Raw genomic sequence first — 20,811 nt, forward strand, 5'->3', positions numbered from 1 at the left:
GCTCCCAATTGGCCTCGACAATTCTGGTATTCCACTCTGATGAACCTAGTTCAGGAGCCTCCCTGGATTCTGCCTCAAATCCCTCATCTGCTGTCTCAACAGGACAGCTGGATCCTGCACAGTCATGTCAAAACTCTGAATCTAGATGCCTGGCAGATCCAGGGTCTGTAAACACCTCTACTCTTTCCAAACAGGTAATGGATGTAATCCTTGAAGCTAGATGGCCCAGCACTAGGAAATCTTATGCAGGTAAATGGAAATGATTTTGCTCCTGGAATCAGGTCCAAGGTGGTGATTCTACTGTTCCGAACATTCGTCTGATTTTAAAGTATCTGGCAGAGTTGTTACATACAAGCCTATCTTTTTCATCTATCAAGCTTCATGCTTCTGCTATTTCTGCACATTACAATACGGATCCTCCGATTTTTTTCTCATCCATTACTTAAACAATTTCTTAGAGGGCTAAGAATGTTCAGCCCCCTATAAGAGCACCTGTTCCCACTTGGGATCTTAACTATGTTTTGGAAAAAATAACCTTGTCTCCTTTTGAACCTGCAGCTTCCACGGATTTAACATTTTTGTCTTGGAAAACTGCTTTTCTTTTAGCTATAACCTCTGCTAGAAGAATTTTGGAACTGCAAGCACTCATGGCTGTGGAACCCTTCATTATTTTTCATCAGGACAGGGTATCCCTAAGGACTAATCCCACCTTTATGCCTAAGGTGGTTTTGGCAGTGGCCTTGAATCAGACTATTCATTTGCCTACTTTTTATCCTAATCCTCAAAGTGAGGAAGAAAGTCTTTTGCACTCTTTAGACGTGCACAGGCAGCTTCGTTTTTACCTGGACAGGACCAAGATATTCAGGAAATCTGACCAATTGTTTGTCGCTTATGCTCCTACTGTTGTAGGGAAAGCAATCACTAAGCAAACTATTTCTAAGTGGATTGCCCATTGCATCAAGTTCTGTTACTCTTTTCATGGCAATCCAGTTCCTGTTAATATTAGGACTCATTCTACCTGGGCTACTGCTACCTCAGCAGCCTTTCTTTGTGGGGTTCCTACCAAGGATATTTTAGAGGCTGCTACTTGGAGTTCTGTGCATACTTTTTCTAAGCATTAGATCCTCCCTCTCTATTCTAAATCTAGGTCCGGTTTTGCTTCTGCGGTTTTGCAAAGTTTTGTGGCCGCTCCTTCTGTTTCCCCTCCAGCCTCCTCTTAGCTTTGGGACTCAATCCTACAGTCATGACTGCAACAGTGAACCACGAAGGACATAGTACAGTTGTGTACTCTTACCATAAATGTAGATGTTCGAGTGTGTTCACCGTTGCAGTCTGAGTTACCCTCCCTCCTACCCCCTCTTTTATTTTTTCTTTGAGTATTGTCTGTTATGAGGTATTTTGGCTGCTGAGGTTTTGGGCACCTGACATCTAGGGCAAGAAAAACTGGGGTAATGGCGTCGGCTGAGGTCTTTATACTTCCTGGCGCATTGACATCAGGATAAAAGTGACCTCAGCTGACACCCAATCCAGACTTTGGGATTCTGGCCGATCGAGGGCTGCTGCTGGCAGGAAGAACCCTACAGTCATGACTGCAACAGTGAACACACTCAAACATCTACATTTATGGTAAGAGTACACAACTGTACTTTCTTTGGCATAAGGCTTCTCAAACATCACTATTCTGTCTCCTACTTAGAAAAGGCCTTGGGCAGTCATGGGAAGGCATCCTATTAAAACATCTGCACTCATAATGCTGAGTACCAACATGACAAAAAATAACTGAAAATGCAGGAGAAGATCAAATATTCAACTTTTTTTTCTCCTTTAAATTAATTAATTAATTAATTTATTTATTTATTTATTTATTTATTTATTTATTTGCCAGGGGAATCCATCCACCCTCCCAATTTGTGGGACAAGCCCCCACACCCCCTGAACTTATATCAACTCTGATATAACCATATCTTGAAGAAAAGGGAATATTCTAAATTTTTTTTTTTCCATTCAGTCACAGCATTATGGGACTCACTGAAATGGGTCCCAACATTTTAAATAGTTACTCATGGGAATGCTCATAAGCTACAGTTGGGTCTGTGCAAGTGTCACTTCAAAGTGAGTGCAAATTTCAGAAATGAAAATTCTGCCTATTGTGTGTGCTTAAGAATCTAAGAGCTCCTTGTGCTAGTAAGCATTCATAGCGACTCCAGGTACACTGCATGATAATTCATAGCGACTCCAGGTACACTGCATGAAAATTCATAGTGACTCCAGGTACACTGTTTGATAATTCATAGCGACTCCAGGTACACTGCATGATAATTCATATTGACTCCAGATACACTGCATGATAAGTCATAGCAACTCCAGGTACACTGTATGATAGTCCATAGCAACTTCAGGTACACTGCATGATAATTCATAGCGACTCCAGGTACACTGCATGAAAATTCATAGCGACTCCAGGTACACTGCATGATAATTCATATTGACTCCAGATACACTGCATGATAAGTCATAGCAACTCCAGGTACACTGTATGATAGTCCATAGCAACTTCAGGTACACTGCATGATAATTCATAGTGACTCCAGGTACACTGCATGAAAATTCATAGCGACTCCAGGTACACTGCATGATAATTCATATTGACTCCAGATACACTGCATGATAAGTCATAGCAACTCCAGGTACACTGTATGATAGTCCATAGCAACTCCAGGTACACTGTATGATAGTCCATAGCAACTTCAGGTACACTGCATGATAATTCATAGCGACTCCAGGTACACTGCATGAAAATTCATAGCGACTTCAGGTACACTGTATGATGATTCATAATGACTATAGGTACACCGTATGATAAGCACAGTGGTGCAGAAGTTAACACTGTTGCCTCACAGCAAGAAGTTCTCCAGTTCAATTCTCTGCTGTGGTGCCTTCTGTGGAGTGTGCATGTCTGCCCTGCATACGCATGGGTTTACTCTGGGTACTCTGGTTTCCTCTCACCTTCCAAAGACATGTGTTTCTCCCCAGGCCTCCGCTGAAAATAGGCTCTGTTCCTAGTCGGACTTTCCTGGTCAACAAATGTGAAATAAAATAAGAGTAACATGTGTGGAGTCTGTAGTTTTACTAGGGACTTAAACACTCATTTGGAAAGTGACTGAGACAGCCAGAGAGGACTGATTTTAAAGAATGGCTTGTCTAATCTGATACTGGGAGGTGAATTATTTTTGGATGTCCATGACATCATGGACTATACATACAAAGCACCATTTTCAAACTCAAGGATGCTGACCAGTATACTTGGGCACTAAAGAAATTTAGGTCAAAGGTCAGTCATTCCTTTTGTAGCTGTATTACCACAGCTGAGGCCATACATTCTGGACACTTGAGTTTACAGCCACAACTACGGTAAGCCAAAGGCAGCATCTGTCCTGGGTGCAAGCTATTATTAGAGGGTATAACTGACAGGAACCAGTGGTATTCGAGTGCAATACCACATTAATTTCTGAAGCTATGAAGCCACAAGAGTGTCATGTCTTCAAAACTGAATGCTGATACACATTTGCAGTTATGGCTGAGGCTCCTGTGCTCAGTTATACAACAGATTTAAGAGGGAATCAGTTTGGGAGCTGCCAAGGATATTAGGTGACATAGCCACAGTTTTGCTTGAGTTAAGTGAAGTACTAGCTGTCAACTGATCCCACTCCGGTGGCAAGTTGTGGACAGATGGTCGCATCAGTGACTTGAGGACCAGGAAGCTCAAACATAAGCAATGTTATCTTAGGAATGTCTTTCTAATGCTTGTGTGCAGGTTGAGCTTAGTTCCTGCCTCCAGAGCAGCTACTGCCATATAGCTGAAGAGAAGAGGATGTGGAATCTGAATGGACATTATTCATGGCTTTAACAGATGAGAAAGCAGAATGGGTCTGTGGCCACTAGCTGATTGATGCCTATCATGGCTGCAATCCTGGAACTTCCAGGTGGGTATCAGTGGTGAGGGATACAGGTTAAAGAAAGAGGCCTTCATTCTGTGCTAGCTGGTGTGTTTGTATTTGTGGGGAGTCATAGAATTTGAGTATTAAATATTGGTAAGCCAGGAAGGTAGCAGACCAAAAGTCAACGAAACAAAGCCCTAGGTGTGGGAGGAGTTTGGTAAGCCTATGGAAAATTACTTTTGTGTGGCCTCAAATAGGTTATGGAAAATTCTTCACTTGACAGAAGAGGTAAGTGGACTATTGCCCATATTGTTTTCAGCAAGAATGGAAAAAAGCTGACCTTAACTAGGGACATTGTTGGGAAGTTGAATGAACACTTTGAGGGACTCCTGAATCTGCTGAATATGTCTTTGAATAAGCAGTATCAAAAACAGATGGTGGAATTGGGTCCAGTTTGGTAGGTAAAGTCACTGCAGCAATGAAACGGTTCCATTTCAAGAAGGCTGTTGCACTAGATAAGATCAATCAACAAATGGTGAAGGTGCAGAGTATTTCTGGGGTGCATTGGTATTTCTGGGGTGCAGGGGTTAACATGCTTTTCAACGTTTTGTGGATGGCTATGACATTAATGTCATAGTCCTCATTGTTCAAATGGTAACAAGGTGCTGTGTTCTAGTTTTAAAGGGATCACTATCCTAAGCTTCCTTGAGAAAACATACACTTAGGTGCTGGAAAGGACACTTCATCCAGAAGTGTGGCCTCTGATTCAGGAGGACATGTGTGGACTTCGTCCTGGCTGAGGTGCAACGGATGAGCTTTTTGTACCTGCACAGGTACTGCTAGGGGGGGGTGTTCATACAAACTTATCAGTTGTTTCTGCATGTGTTTTATGGGCTTGGAGAAGGCATATAACTTCTGTACTTCAGAATGTGTTGTGGGGAGAACTACAACAGTAATGGTCCCAGGTGATATAGCTGCTTGACATGCAGTCTCTCCATTTGAACAGTGACAGACGTACCCCATTTTCAGACATTACTCAGATACATTCTAAGTGGGCATAGGACTCCTAGACAAATGTCTGTTTTTTTTCTCTCTTGTTTGCCATTTTCTGGATAGTATCCAATTAGGAGGTTTGAGCATTGCATTTTTGTAACTTGCAGGTTGGGTTATTCTCTTAGCTTCAATATACTGTTGTTTCTAACATGCACTGGAGCAGTTTATTCCTGAGTATGAAGCAAGCACAATGAAATGAAAATTGCCAGCTTTAGATAAAAGACTCATGGTCCCTTTGAGGACAGAGTGGAGCGTTGTATCAGTGAGAAGAAGCAACAGTTGTGTGAGGTAGAGCTTAATCATCATGGGAACTTGTTCATAACAGAAGGCAGAGGGGACTGGTAAACTGACCAGAAGACTGATGACATAGCAGTATTACTATAAGTTCATAGTTTCATAGGTATATGCACTTGGGCCCTTATAAGCCTAGCTGTGCAATCCAAATGTGACCCACAAATTGATATAGGGGTGATTTACTGACTGCCGCTGTCCAAGAGAGATATAAGTGCCAGACCAGGTTGAATGTCCAGTTACCCATCCATTGGTCCAAGCTGTGCTTAAATGGGGTTAGGGAGGGACTTTGCTTCACATGGATTCCAAAGAATGGGAATTCAATGAGAAATGTATCTGTATTTCCAACATGTCCTATTTATATCATAAGCAAAATGTAGATCTTTTAATCTAGTAGTTCTGATGCTGTTTGTTTTGTGGAAGTGCAAAATATTTATCAAAACAGGGTCCAGGTCTGCCTTGTATGTCAGGAAAAGATCGCCTCTCATTAGTCTGTATGACAGCAAGTAAACAGACAGGGCTTTGAGGCAATCAACACAGGAAATTGTGTTTATTTCCTGTATTCTTCCTGTAAGGAACCTTTGTGGGCATTCCAATTATTGCATGTATATGTTCAGGTACATAACGAAGGGGGCATTATATTCAAGGACAGGTCAGATGAGGGCAGAGTATGGTGGTATGATGATGTCTCTTAACCTAGAGGTTGAATTCTGGGCTCTGCTGAGGAAGTAAGAGATGAGTCATAAAACAAAACGTTCAGTTTATCAGTCAGTCTGTGCCATATATTTCAAAGTTCTTGGCTAATATAGTTATTCACTATTATCCCAAGATTATTCTATGGTGCCTATTCATTACTTATCACCCTCTGTTTTATCTTACTTCTAACTATATATATATATATATATATATATATATATATATATATATATATATATATATATATATATATATATATATGTATATATATATATATATATATATATATATATATATATATATATATATATATATATATATATCTATATATATATATATAGATATAGATATATATCATCATTCCCGTAGTCGCCACAGCGGATCATCTCTTTCCATTTCTTCCTATCCTCTGCATCTTGCTCTGTCACACCAACCACCTGCATGTCCTCTCTCACCACGTCCATAAACCTTATCTTAGGCCTTCCTCTATTCCTCTTACCTGGCAGCTCCATCCTTAGCATCTTTTTCCCAATATACCCATCATCCCTCCTCAACACATGTCCAAACCACGCAATCTTCTCTCTTACTTTGTCTCCAAACTGTCCAACATGAGCTGACCCTCTAATATACTGATTCCTAATCCTATCCATCCTAGTCACACCGATTGCAAATCTTAACATCTTTAACTCTGCCACATCAAGCTCTGACTCCTGCCTTTTTGTCAATGCCACTGTCTCCAACCCATATAACATAGCTGGTCTCACTACACTCTTGTAGACCTTCCTTTTCACTCTTACTGATACCCGTCTGTCACAAATCACTCCTGACACTCTTCTCCACCCATTCCACCCTGCCTGTACTCTCTTCTTCACCTCTCTTCCACATTCACCATTACTCTGAACTGTTGATCCCAAGTACTTAAACTTGTTATATATATATATATATATATATATATATATATATATATATATATATATATATATATATTTCATCTCTCTCTGTATTACATTATTTCTATCCTCTGTGGATACCTATTTTTAAGTAAATCCTGTAGTAATATCACTATACAACTAACTTCCTTTTTCTACTATGGACTCTACCTGTATGATGTTTTGTACCTGTAATTTGCACTGTTATGATTCTTGCCCTCATTGAACATCCTGTTCTAACATGTATGCTGTACTGCATATGTGACCGTTGTTGATGTTTTTTTATGCTATTTGCTATTCGTTGCCTGTATTTGTATTTGTATTTGATTGTTCATGTCTTGGAGCTAATCTCTGCGGGCCGCTACTGAAAATGGACATATATCCAGTTAGACTAACCCGGTCAGCAAATGTAAAATAAATAAATAAATTCTAGGTTCAAAGTTGCACATTTTTTTTTTTTTTTTGCAGTAACACATAATACACTGCCAACTGTTTCTCATAGATTCATAGGTTCATAGGTTGCTACTAGGCTAATGATCACTAGGGGTCCTACAAGCTTAGCCATGTACCCCAAACCACTTGTGTCCCACGTATCATACAGGGGAACATGTTAGTAGGCAGCTAAAAGATTTGTAGGCGGAGTGTTAGGATAATACCTTTCATAGTAATGGCCTCTGTCCATAAGTAACATGGTGGTGACCAGACCTGTGGGGTAAATTTATGATTTCCCATCCAATTGCCAAGATTTTATTTGAGTAGGACCAGGGATGAACTCTGTTTACATGAATGGATAGACAATTCCATAGTGCGGGGATCCTTTAGGACTCATATCTATCTATCCAGAACATTCCGTTTATGTCACAAGCAATGTTCAGATCCCTGGATCTACTATTTCTGGTGCTGTTTGTTTTGTGCATGTGCAACAGACCCTTCAGGACTGGGTGTCAGGAAGCCCAGTAAATCAGGCAAGGATCCCGTATCAGCAGCCTATAGGAGATAGAATACAGAGACAGAGCTTTTAGGTATTCAGTGTAGGACAGGGTATTCATGCCCTGAATTCTCCTGGTAAGAAACCTTTGTGGGTGTTCCAACTGTTGCAAGTGTCTGGTTAGATACATGCAAAAGTTGGCATTGTATTCAATGACAGGTCTAATAAGGGCTGTGTAGAGTGAAACAATAACTTCATTGGACCTGAATGCCATACTCTAACCTGTAAGTTGGGCAACATAGAATGATTTTCTTATTATCTTTGTTACATGTTGGTCAAAGGACAGATCACTATCTACATATGTTCCCAGATCCCTTACTACCAAGTTGACTCTTAGGGATGTTTTATCGATAGAGGAATCAATGTTCATTGAAAGTTTTCCAAATGGTATTGTAATGCATTTTTTAGCATTCATTTTTAGGCCATGACTTTGGCACCAGTCATTTGCCTGTGTTAAATCCACTTGCAAGATATTTTTATCCTGGGGGGATCTATAATCGCTCCCAGTTTTACAGTCATCTGCAAACTTGGTGAGCCAGAGACCTCTAACGTTAGCCTTGAGTTCAAAGAAGTAGATGCCAAACAGAAGTGGGCCCAGCATAGAGCCTTGGGGTACTCCACTGGTGGGTGGTCTCTTGGTGGAGGTGGTCTCCCTGATCCTACCTTCTTAAGTTCTGTTTGTGAGCCATCTGACTATCCAATGAGTTATGTAAGGGTTTATGTCTAGTTCAGAGAGCTTGTCACCAATGCCTGAGTGGGGTATTGTATCAAATGCCTTAGCTAGGTCAAGATATGCACTGTTTTACCTTAGTCTATTGCCTTGGTGACTATCTGAAAAAAGTCTATCAGGTTAAGTAAGCATGACCTTCCCTTATAAAAGCCAAATTGGCATAGCATGGGTCCAGTGTCCAGTGTCTGTAGGTTGCCAATGTCCTTGTTTATCATTTCCATAATGATTCATTCCTTGGGTTTGCATATTATGTTTGTTAGACTGATGGGTCTGTAGTTCCATTGGTTGGTTGATAGTCCACCCTTTTGGAGGGAATGACTATTGTGGTTTTCAATTCACTTGGAACGTTTTATGTTTCAAAGCTGTAGTTGAAGATTGTCTCAAGTGGTCCAGGTCATGTTTTAGACTGTTTAGGGGGCAACCGGCAATGTTGTTGGGACCCACGGAGGTTGTGTTCTTGCTTCAATGAGTTCTGCCAGTACCCGTTTCCTGCTAATAGTTGAAGTATTTTGGAGGGGATTTCACCAGGAAGAGCTGAGGGGGTGATGGTGAAGTTTGAGCTGAATTTATCAGTCAGTAGATTTGCTGTGTCACCCGTATCTGTGTAGATGGTACCATTCACCACCAGTTCAGCACATTGGTCATACCTCTCAACCTCTTAGTGCAAGAAATATGGACAAAGCCTGACAGAATGGGGGGGCAAAAGCCCAAAATAGGGACACATTTTAAATATTGCTCTTATAAATTTAGAAAGTTGCTAGAATAACAGTATTTGTGTTAGCATCCATTTTCTGAAGGATATGAAGTCTGAAACTCAATGTACGTCATTATTTGGTGATGTTAATCCTTAGATCATCCCAGCGATTTGTCAAAAAAAAATCACAATTTTTATAAGGAACAGATCAAAAATATCATGCAAAAATGTGGACATTCTTCAAAAATCTGTACAGTTGAGAGGTAAGGTATTGCTGTGTGCTACTTCTAAGGTTGCAGAAGTAGCTGAGAAAGGCCTTCTGATTGTCTTTGCCCACAAGGCTATCCTGATCTGATAGATGGCCTTGCTGGACTTAATTAGACCTCTTAGTTTCTTGTTAAGTTGTAAAAGAGAGGGAGTCGCTTTTCCTGATTTTGTCCATGAGTTTTCTTCGTTTGTTATATACCACATTTATGTGAGGGTTCCACTTGGGTTTATTTTTAGGGTTTCTTTTAGTTTTATTTCTGGTAGGTACTGCAGCCTCTCTATGCAGCAATTCATGTTTGTATATGACCATTTGAATAATTCTCTATAGGTAGCTGTGGTCTCAGGGTTGGGGGAGCCTTGAATTTTGACAAACTGTCACCTAATAGGGTGTAGTTTGGCTTTGGATATGTTCAAACTGTTACTGGTTTAGCTGGATTTTCTGGGTTGATTTTTAATTCATATGAGACAGCTTTGAGATCCAACCTCACTAATGAGTAGGTGACATGGGGGGGGGGGTGTTGTAAGTATGATGTCCTGTATGTTTGATCCTCTCATTGGAGCATCCACTGTCTGTTCCAGGGTGTTTATGTTAATAAAGTTCAGGAAGCATTGTACCTGTAAGTTTGAGGTAGTGTACATTTCCCAGTCTATAGAGAGGTAGCTAAAGATACCCATGAATAAGATGTTTGGTTGGATATTGTGTGCCTCTAGTAGGTTCAGGTAAGAGTCGTGAGACTTTAGGGGCATAGATGGTGACCTATAGCTAGCTATGATATGGTGAGGGACCTTACCTGTGGTGACTTGCATGTGGATGAGGTCCATGGTATCATCCTTTTAACCAACCTGGAGGTATGTTTGTCACCAACTTAGATTGAGAACCCCTCCACCTTTGGCCCCTGTTTGTGCTGTTGTTGGCCTAAATGGGTGGATGGCACTGTAGCCTTGCAATTCTGGAGCAATATCTACAGCTTTAAAACAAGTCTTGATCACATCACAGGTGTCTACATGCTCCAGAGTGAGGAGGACTTGAAAGGTGTGCAGTTTTTTTTTAGGCTTCTAGCATTGAGCAATAACACCTTAAAGTTGCTTGTATATTTTTTTCACTATGTTGGTAGTTTTGTCTTTTTGACATTGCCTAAAAAAGAGGGTGGATAAAGTTTTATCAATACCGAAAAGCCTAGGAGGAGGCAAGTGCAACCCATCCTTGCCAAAGCAACATGGTCTTTTGACTATGTCCTTGCATACTGACATATATTTGATCCCCTTGGAGTGACATCAGAAACTAAACCAGTTATTAAAATCAGTCATTTTATGTTCATACTGCGGCATCATCCTTGGTGAAGGTAGAATTCTGCTCAATGCAAGGCTCATACCTATCTGTGACAAATATTCTAGGAGACCCATTATCATTATATGTCTCCTTTCATATAGTCCAGTGAGGTATGCCTCATGTCATTTACTCCCACATGAACTATGATAGAATCATATCAGCACCTGTGGTGCTGTAACTTGAGTGCATGTGTGATATTGCAGATTCGGTTCCAGATAGGCAATTAATAGCTTTCCTCTCTTTGTCCAACCTGTTCAGTGGGACAACTCTGTGTCACACAATGGAGTCCCCAATGACAATAGTATTAGGTAAAGTGTATGCTTGTCTTATGGGCTTTGTACTTGGGGGCCATTAGGAGTAAGCTTACGTAAGATGTTTGTTTTTGTTTTTGGTGTGTGCTTTAGTCATTCCTAAGGAGCATTGTTGCCATTAGATGGCTTTGGTGGTGTTTGACATTTGGGAAGATCTCTTTTAAGCACCTCAGCATAAGAGGATCTGTGTGTGTGTGTGTGTGTGTGTGTGTGTGTGTGTGTGTGTGTGTGTGTGTGTGTGTGTGTGTGTGTGTGTGTGTGTGTGTGTTGTGAACAGTATGTGTAAGAGATGTAGAGTGGGTTTTGCTGACACTCATTTTTATGCAAGATTTTTGCTTGCAAGGAAGTTGTGTATTTACATCTCTCACACACCATATTATTTTCTTTAATGATTAATTGGTTGTCTGAGAAAATGAGACAATTGTTACATTGCCTTAGGATACAGACACATTTGAAAACTGCATATCCGTGTTGTCTGGTCCTGTAATAATAGGGTTGGCTGTTTAGGATTACGGACTGGGTTTTAATAGGGGTCTCCTAAGGTAGTTTCTGGGTTTAAGGGCAGGATGTTATACAATGCTAGGATATAGTAGTGCTATTTGATGCATAACTTGGCTGCTTTAGGCTTATTTTCACACAATGTCACACTGCTTAACAGGTTTCAGATCTAATCCTAACTTTATAGGAAAATGTTACAGTCTAGTCATTTGCTACTATTCATCGTGTCCATCAGAGCATTGCATAGACTTCATTTAAGAGCATTTCATTAATGGCCAGTCAATAACAGGAGAGAGAGAGAGAGAGAGAGAGAGAGAGAGAGAGAGAGACAGAGAGAGAGAGAGAGAGAGAGAGAGAGACAGAGAGAGAGAGAGAGAGATAGAGAGAGAGAGAGACAGAGAGAGAGAGAGATAGAGAGAGAGAGAGACAGAGAGAGAGAGAGACAGAGAGAGAGAGAGAGAGAGAGACAGAGAGAGAGAGAGAGAGAGAGAGAGAGACAGAGAGAGAGAGAGACGGAGAGAGAGAGAGAGAGAGAGAGAGAGAGATAGAGAGAGAGAGAGAGAGAGAGAGAGAGAGAGATAGAGAGAGAGAGAGACAGAGAGAGAGAGAGAGAGACAGAGAGAGAGAGAGAGAGACAGAGAGAGAGAGATAGATAGAGAGAGAGAGAGAGAGAGAGAGACAGAGAGACAGAGACAGAGAGAGAGAGAGACTGAGAGAGAGAGAGACAGAGACAGACATAATAACATCAGGCAGGAAAAGCATTTTAAAGATGGAGTTCCAGTGTGTTGTGGTTGCTGTTGATCCTAATTCAGTTCCACTTGGGCTTTCTTATGTTACTCTTTGTATACCCCAGGCATAGGTAATTTTGGTAATAATGCTGCAATAAGGATGACAATACAACATTACAACATTCCCAAGCTGACTAGCTCAAATATAAACTGATGTTGTATTTTAGCTAAATTGATGAAAATGTTTATCATATATTTAGGGCAGAATACAACTATGAGACACTGGAATATTTTTAAAAAATGGACCTGGTTTAAATGGAGTTTGTTATCAAACTCACGTATTAAATCACAGAGATTACACCTTGCATGAAATATTGATTGATTCAGCATATGGCACAGAGTTCACATCCAGAAATAAAATGTTACTGATTCATATAAAACTGCAAACATTTTATAATTAATTAGTTTAATGTGTAATACTTATAACTTACACTGTAGATACGTTTAATCTTCATAGCTCACTGGGTTTTGTGTACAGCTATTTTTGCTTCTGAGGCATTCTTTGTAGGTCACACACCAAGGCCTGAAGATCATTGAACATTTTTCAGAAATGAAATAGCAAATATTTGAAAGAATACACTTTAGGGCAACTGTGCGTCATATTATTGATGACTTTTTCATCTCTGCTTTAAATGATGCATGTAGGGGCTAGAGCTTATAAAAAACACAATGAAATGAAATTATTTTTGATTCCTGGTCTGAATAACAAAAGATGTAAAATTTTCCTGATGTTTCATCAGTTGTATTTTTGTGTGCATGTCTGATTATTTGATTTTTACTAGGTGATGATGATGATGATGCAGACATTCAGATATTAATTTCTTGGAAATTTTATGCAGAAGCAGGTGCACTCAGTGAAACTGATTGTTATATTTAAGTGTGCTAAATATTACAAAAGTTATTAGCCCAAGTGCATTCCCCATAAAGTGCCAGGCCTGGTCAGTTTTGCAGTTCTACTTGGGCTTTAGTAAACCACTTGATATACCATCACAGTCAGATTAGGAAAAAAAAATAAACAGAGCTGAAGTGAATTCTAGAGTGATAAAATAGGCAAAGCAATGGCTAAACATTTTGAGAAAAAGAAAAAAGTGAAAGAGATTAGCCATAGGTGAAGTCCATTCAATGCTTAGGTAATGATACTGCAGAAGAAATTGAATTAATTTTGTTTTTGTTTTTAAATTTAGATGTATTTATGTGTTAAATATGGGTATGAGGGGGGGAGATGTAGATAATTTATTGCAATTGAAAGAATATAAATGGATTATACATCTGCAGGCGGATAAAATGCCTGGATTGAATAATAAAGTAAGTTTAAAGCCAATATTAGTTAAAAAACAGAGGGAGAATGTATAATATTTTATTTGTGGTTTTAAAATTTTAATGAGATATGTTAATTAGTTTTTTATATTCTCTTTTGTATGGCTGGTTTGTTCATGTGACTGTAATGTTTCTCCATTTAAATGTGATGAATAGACATTGTGATGTATGCTGATGAAGGGTGTAGACCTGAAAGCTTCGTATTAAAAATTTCTACGTTTGGTGATTACAGAGTGTCTTTGGATGTTTCTGGTTCTTCACTTGTGTTTTGCGAACTGTCAACACTACCATGTACAGTCCAAAGCTGTCCAACATACACACATGTAGGGCTAACACTGAGGTTGACAATGTACATGCACGCACTCTCACACCACTGTCAAATACAGGTCACCTACAGACACACATGGCACCTTTCCATGGTCCATCTTACCTGCTTCCCTTCCTGTCTCACACACATGCTGTCAACTGTTTGGGGCAGTCTAGGTCTCCTGCACCCCCACACAGCACCCTGTGCAAGTGATGATACCTGTGCTGCATCCCTGTCTTCCTTGCCAAAGATGCAGGGAAATGAAGCTATGTGTCTGATGCACAGGGTGACTATATTAGTTAACATGTACTTGTGCAATGCAGTGTTGTTTTGCCATGTCACTTGCAGTGGTTAACGACAGATACTGTATGCTTGCATTTGTCACAATTATGCCACATACTTTGGTGTACCTTATGTTGTATGATGCTGTAATGGCTGTATACTTACATGATGACAGATGTGTCATAGACCTTTGTTTATGTTTCTGTTTCAGGGGAATGTTAGGTTTAATCAATGGATACACAGCGGAAATGAAGCAGCACAGCAGAAATATGTCTTCAGCATGGTACAGCACTACAAGTTCATGGCTACATAGGTTCATATGTGTATAACAGGCTAACAAGGACAATGGCAGCATTCAGCCTACTTATGCATCCCTAATCTGTGAACATGTCTGCTACCTTTGATAAAATGTCACAAGGGTTTTGGGAATTCAGACATCTACAAGTTGTGGCAATAACCCATCTACAAATAACCCGTGTCTAGTACGGACAGTTTCTCAACACCAGTTATGATTGTCGTGCTCTGCATCTCAGTGTGTAACCTGCACATGATGTGTGTCACAGCAGATGTGTGCTTCACATGTATGGAGGGCCTGTTTCATGTAGGGTGTACTTTTAGTGTTACATACCTGTCTCTCCAGCATGTACTATGGGTCTATATCAGATTGTCGAAGGTTTACTACTTCGAATCACTAAAGATCCAACTTTAGTGATCAAAGTAGTAAAACCTCAAATCCTTATAAAAACATTTTTGAAACAAAAAAACAAAAAACAAAAGGGTGTAACACATATGTCTGTACTTAACAGGGATGCATATATAAATGTAGCTGTGTGTCTATGATATGCATATGTGTTATGTCAATATATGGGGAGAGTATGTATCAATGTGATATATATATATATATATATATATATATATATATATATATATATATATATATGGGTCTAGGACTATTCACTGAAAGCACATTTCACTGAAAGTCAAATGACTGTGCACAAATCACTGAAAGCACAATTCACTGAAACCACAATTCACTGAAACATATTTCACTGAAAGTTATGTATGGCCTTTTTCTCACTGTATTGTGACCCTGGAGTAAGTATATATAGTAAGGGGGTGGGGCACCCCACATTAAGTGAGGAGGGCATAGCCCCCCACATAGTTTGGATATATATATTAAGTTTAGAAAAGAGTAATTTATTGAAATTGCAAGTATCCATGTATATAGTTCAAAATATTTAAAATAGGTGTACTCCCCAATGTGGGGGGCAGTGCCCCCCCTTACTATATAGTCTCACTTCAGGGTTGCACTACAGTGGGGAAAAGGCCATATATAACTTTCAGTGAAATGTGTTTCAGTGAAATGTGCATTCAGTGACATGACCTAGACCCATGTATATATATATATGTGTATATATATATATATATATATATATATATATATATATATATATATATATATTTATAGCTATATACATCAATATATATCTGTTTGACACTACATAGTGATAGATATACTATGTATGTGACAGGTATAGTGACAGACGGGTATGTATACGTATATGTCTGTATGTATAGACATATCTATACATAACATGTCAGTCTTCTGATGAGGCAATGGAATTGTGCTCATTTTAACTGTTTGGGCATGCCCAGTGTGACTGTCAATACTTATACAGTTACTCCAGGCCACACTTACCTGTACTCCAGTTTGGGATTTTGTGTGTTACGGACTATACCTCTCAACTGTCCAGAATTTCAATGTCCAGTGTTTTGGCTCATGGTCCATTCCTCATAACGTGTGGTTTTCTGGCAAATCACTTGGATGAACGTAGGATTGAAGTAACTAAATAGTGACATACATTTGAGTATCTGACTTCAAATCCTTCAGAAAATTATCAGAAATACACCTTCTGTTATTTTAGCAACTGCTTATGTTTATGAGAGTGGTATTTAACATGTGCCCCTATTTGTTCCCCCATTTTGTTGGGTTTTGAACAGATTTCTTGCACTTAGAGGTTGAGTGGTATGTTACATTGTTTCTGCAGTACTGCAAGTCATTCTAACTGTCCACAGCATTCCCCAGATGTCTGCTACACTTAATATGTGGCTGAGGTTCATAATGTTACATCACACACAGACTAACAGTCTGCGTAAACACCAACATAATAATGCCTCACATGCAACAGAAGTGCCTACTTCCAGATTAGAAGAATCAACACCATTACCCATGCTAACTTCCCTAGTCCACTGAGCCACACAGGCTGCCAGACAGAGTGTGATCAAGTTCTATTTCACAGCCCTGAGATTGCTTGGACTGCTGATATACCATTGCTGGCTTAACGTTAAAGCAGTTATATGGGAACACTGCTGTGTTGGGGCTAGGGGAACAATAGCACATGATCTGCTGGAATAGACTGCAGTCCAAATATCATGTAACTCCACTGTTCAACAACTCCCTTGCCTGATGTAGTGCATATTCCAACCATGAGGCCTAGTGATTATTAAGGAACACATACTATTGGACTGGGTATCTGTAGTCCCATGTGGATGTTGTCTGTCCACATACCCCACTATATTTCCTTGCATAAATGCAGCAGATCCATACATACGATACTATATTATAGTAGTCCTTACAGTTACTGTGTAGGTTAGAGATTTACCTTGCGAATGCAGCAGTTGAAAGGACTGTAGTTCAGGGCTGACTCTGTGTGATGCAAGCAGTACACAGCCAATATATGGATAGGTACAGGTTGTGTGGGTTGCCTGGCATCATCAATTTTACTATATGTATGTGAGTCAGAGTAAGGTGTCATTCGCTAGGGCCCTAGGTTGTTAGTGAATGTGCTATGCATTGTCTCTTAGTCAAAGCCATGGTGCACTGGGCATGCCTACATCTACCTACAGGGACATCATCAGGGGATTCCTCCTCCAAGTCCTCCTGTGGCTGCGATTGTGGTGACCTAGGCACTGGTGGGGTGGGGGGCTGAGTATCCCTTCCCTTTGCTGATCCTGCTGCAGCTGTTTCCACAAGATCATATTGTGTAGCATGGCGCATACTGTGAATATATGTGCACATGTGGCTGGAGAGTACTGCAGGGTTCCACCAGCTATATCAAGGCACTGAAACCGTGACTTCAGAAGTCCAAACACATGCTCGATGATGTTCCTAGATTGTGCGTGTGCCTCATTATGGCTTTCTTCAGTGGGTGTGTGTGCATTTCTGATGGGTGTCATCATCCACGGTTCCAGTACATAGCCAGCATTCCCCAGTAAATGGCCATGTGGGATGTCCCCCCTAGCAAACATCTGGTACAGCTGTGATGCATGCCTGATATGGGAGTCATGATAACCTCCAGAGCTGCCAGCACACACATTCATAATAATGCCCTAAGCATTGCACATGACCTGCCAGTTGATGGAGTGGTACCCCTTGACATTGACGTGGATTCTACCCTCCTCACCGGTTGGTAACTTGATGTGTACATGAGTGCAGTCTACGGCATCTAGTACCTCAGGTTAGTGTGCTACATGGTAGAAGTGTTGCATATTGTTGGCCCTCGCCTCAGGGTGAAAGAAAAATAAATGTGCTCACTGGAATGTGGTAGCATGGCATCCAGGAACTGGTGGAATACCCTGGAAGCAGATGCCTGTGAGACCCCCATCATATCCCTAGTTGGTCATTGGAAAGTACCTGTAGTAAGTATCCTAAGTGCTACACATACCTTTGTTTCCACTGGGATTCCCCTCTGCTGGCTCTGGGCCTGAGTTGAGGGTAACAGAGCTCAATGACTTCTTGTAGTATGTCCCTATCCAACATGTAGTGCTCTATAATCTCCAGCTCATGTAGCCCCTGGAAGGTTACCCTGGAACTGAACATTCTTCCCCTTCTCTGTCTAGACCTATTGTCATTAGCAGTAGCAGCAGCATTGACTTCAGCATCTAACACATACAGATGTAGCAGACCTGCAGCAGCCCTTAGCATTCTCTCAGTTAAACTTCCCAAGTCTGTACTCTAATGGTGCAGAGTATGGGGGGGAAAGCAGATTGTAGTGTGTATGGATAATTAATAGTGCACTTCTCTTGGTGCTGACTGCGTGATTGGCTACCAATGATGCACTGCACCTGCCTAGTATATCATTAATATCATTTAATGGCCCTAGTTTACGTTAAACAGAGGTCAAAACTAATTAATATGTCACTGGATTTTAGATACACTCAGCAATGTAGTGCGCAGAGCAAACATATTGGTAAACAAGGCTTAGCAGTCAGTGTACACACCCCACAGACATCTGCATCCAGAATAGCAGCACACCATGCAAACACATGGAAACACACTCCCCTTAGCTAAATAAAGCTTAGGAGTGAGTGCACCCCCCCCCCCCCACAAGGATATGCTCAGCACAGCAGCATGCTGTGTAAACAGGCTGAAATCATTGGACACTCCCTCCCCTGATGTCAGCTACTTCCTCTGTAAACAACAACATGGTTCTCTGCCTACACAAAGGGGATATGTGGATACGATTACCCCTTTGTGCTATTCAGTTAATCCACCTCATTTGCTTAGGGATCCATGTTCACAGCCTGGAAACTACACACTTCAAAACCCTACCACATTAGCAACAGCAACAATGCACCATTGCAGATACCCCATGCACTGTGTCCTGTAATACATTTCCGTCACATCATATTAATTTAGTTTTTTCCACTTTTTCTTAATTTTTTTTAATAAAGCATGTTTGCGCACTGTGGTGTGGTGCACAAACATGCTCAGATTATTAAAAAAAATACATTTCATTTAGCATATTTCCTTTAGTTTGTCAGATGCACAGAGGATAGTTTCACTCATATCTATGCATGCTATGCCGTTTCTGTCCATCTATATTTTTACAGTCCCTTTTGTCTGTCTATTTTTCTGTACACAGAATTTTTGTGTACACTACAGACACTGACACAGGGTCTGCAGAGCTGCCTATCTGCTTGCTGGATAACTCTACTTGCATCATTTGCATGAGATTCAACTGCTTATGAGGTGATTTGCGTGCCAAGGACATTTCTATGTTGGCACGAGTGTGCGTACTGCTCAGCAGCGCTTACTGAATCTAAAAATGTTAGTGGCAAGGCGTGATGCCTACATGGTAAAAAAAAAAAAAAACATGTAGGCTTTATTAAATTCCCCCAATGTTTATACTAGCTGACAACGTGGTTAAAACAGGGATGATTTTCCAGTTTTATGCAGATCATTCATGCTTTAATGGCAAGGTTAGTCTCACTAATTTTATTAGGATCGCTGGTTAGGTCTTTGATGAAAAATGCTATTAGAAAACCAAACAGCTTCATGTATGGTATTATTACAATGCTTTTGTTCTTTCTGTTTCTCTTTCAGTGAGAAAAGGCTAGTTATTAAGTGAAACCACTGCATATTTTTCATTACTGGTATCAATACATCCTGTATCATATCCTTACAATTAGGATACATAGCACACTGCCAAAATTGTGGATTACTTATCTTGCAGGTGTAAATGCAAACCTTGCCCCCAACCATACCCATAGGTGCTGCAGCATAACCATATAAAACTGTACAAGACACAATGCATACAAATTAATTTCTAAAGAACATTTTACCAGCATTTTCCAGGTGTTTGGAAGTGAAAACTGTTGCAATGATGTTTGCAGAGTTTGAAATGAGATCTACATTTTCAATTGATTATTGTGTGTGTGTGTGTGTGTGTGTGTGTGTGTGTGTGTGTGTGTGTGTGTGTGCGCGTGCGCACTCACATGTGAGTGCATAAATGCACATGCACACATCATTTAAAATTATATAGATATACATCTTTTAGCATGACTAGGGTCCTCATTTTAGAAGCTGACCCCTGAAGTGGTCAAATTTATGCATAACGCCCTACCCCAGGGACGAGAATTTTCCTATAACCATATTTTAAGTGCTATGATTTTGGTGCTCATTATCATGGTCCCAACTATGATTTTGAAAGCTGAGAGGTTGAAAGTTTTGGGTAAATGCCAGAAGACTATTTTTTTCTTCCTTTTTTTCCTGGTCTGCAATTTCATAGATGATCCAGTATAAAGAGGGATGACTTTTGTGGATGGGGGGTAATTAATGGATAAATGCTTACAGAGTATGAATACAATGAGTTAAAAAATAGATGGAGTAATAGTCATTCAGGGATAATTTAAAGTAAATTACAAAGGATTCATAATTAATGAGTGCTTTTATTTCTTATTATCAAGGATGGTAAAGGATTCAGGGGAGCTAAATTTAGTTGGCATTTTGTAAAGGCTGCACCTATTTTTTTGGCAGAATTTGGTCAGCAAAACAAATGGGTGATAAGAGTGCAAGACTGTACAATCCCTGGTGTTAAGGAATATGCCTT

The sequence above is a fragment of the Protopterus annectens genome, chromosome 3.part0 (assembly GCF_019279795.1).
Source record: "Protopterus annectens isolate FY-2018-M chromosome 3.part0, PAN1.0, whole genome shotgun sequence".
NCBI lineage: Eukaryota > Metazoa > Chordata > Ceratodontiformes > Protopteridae > Protopterus > Protopterus annectens.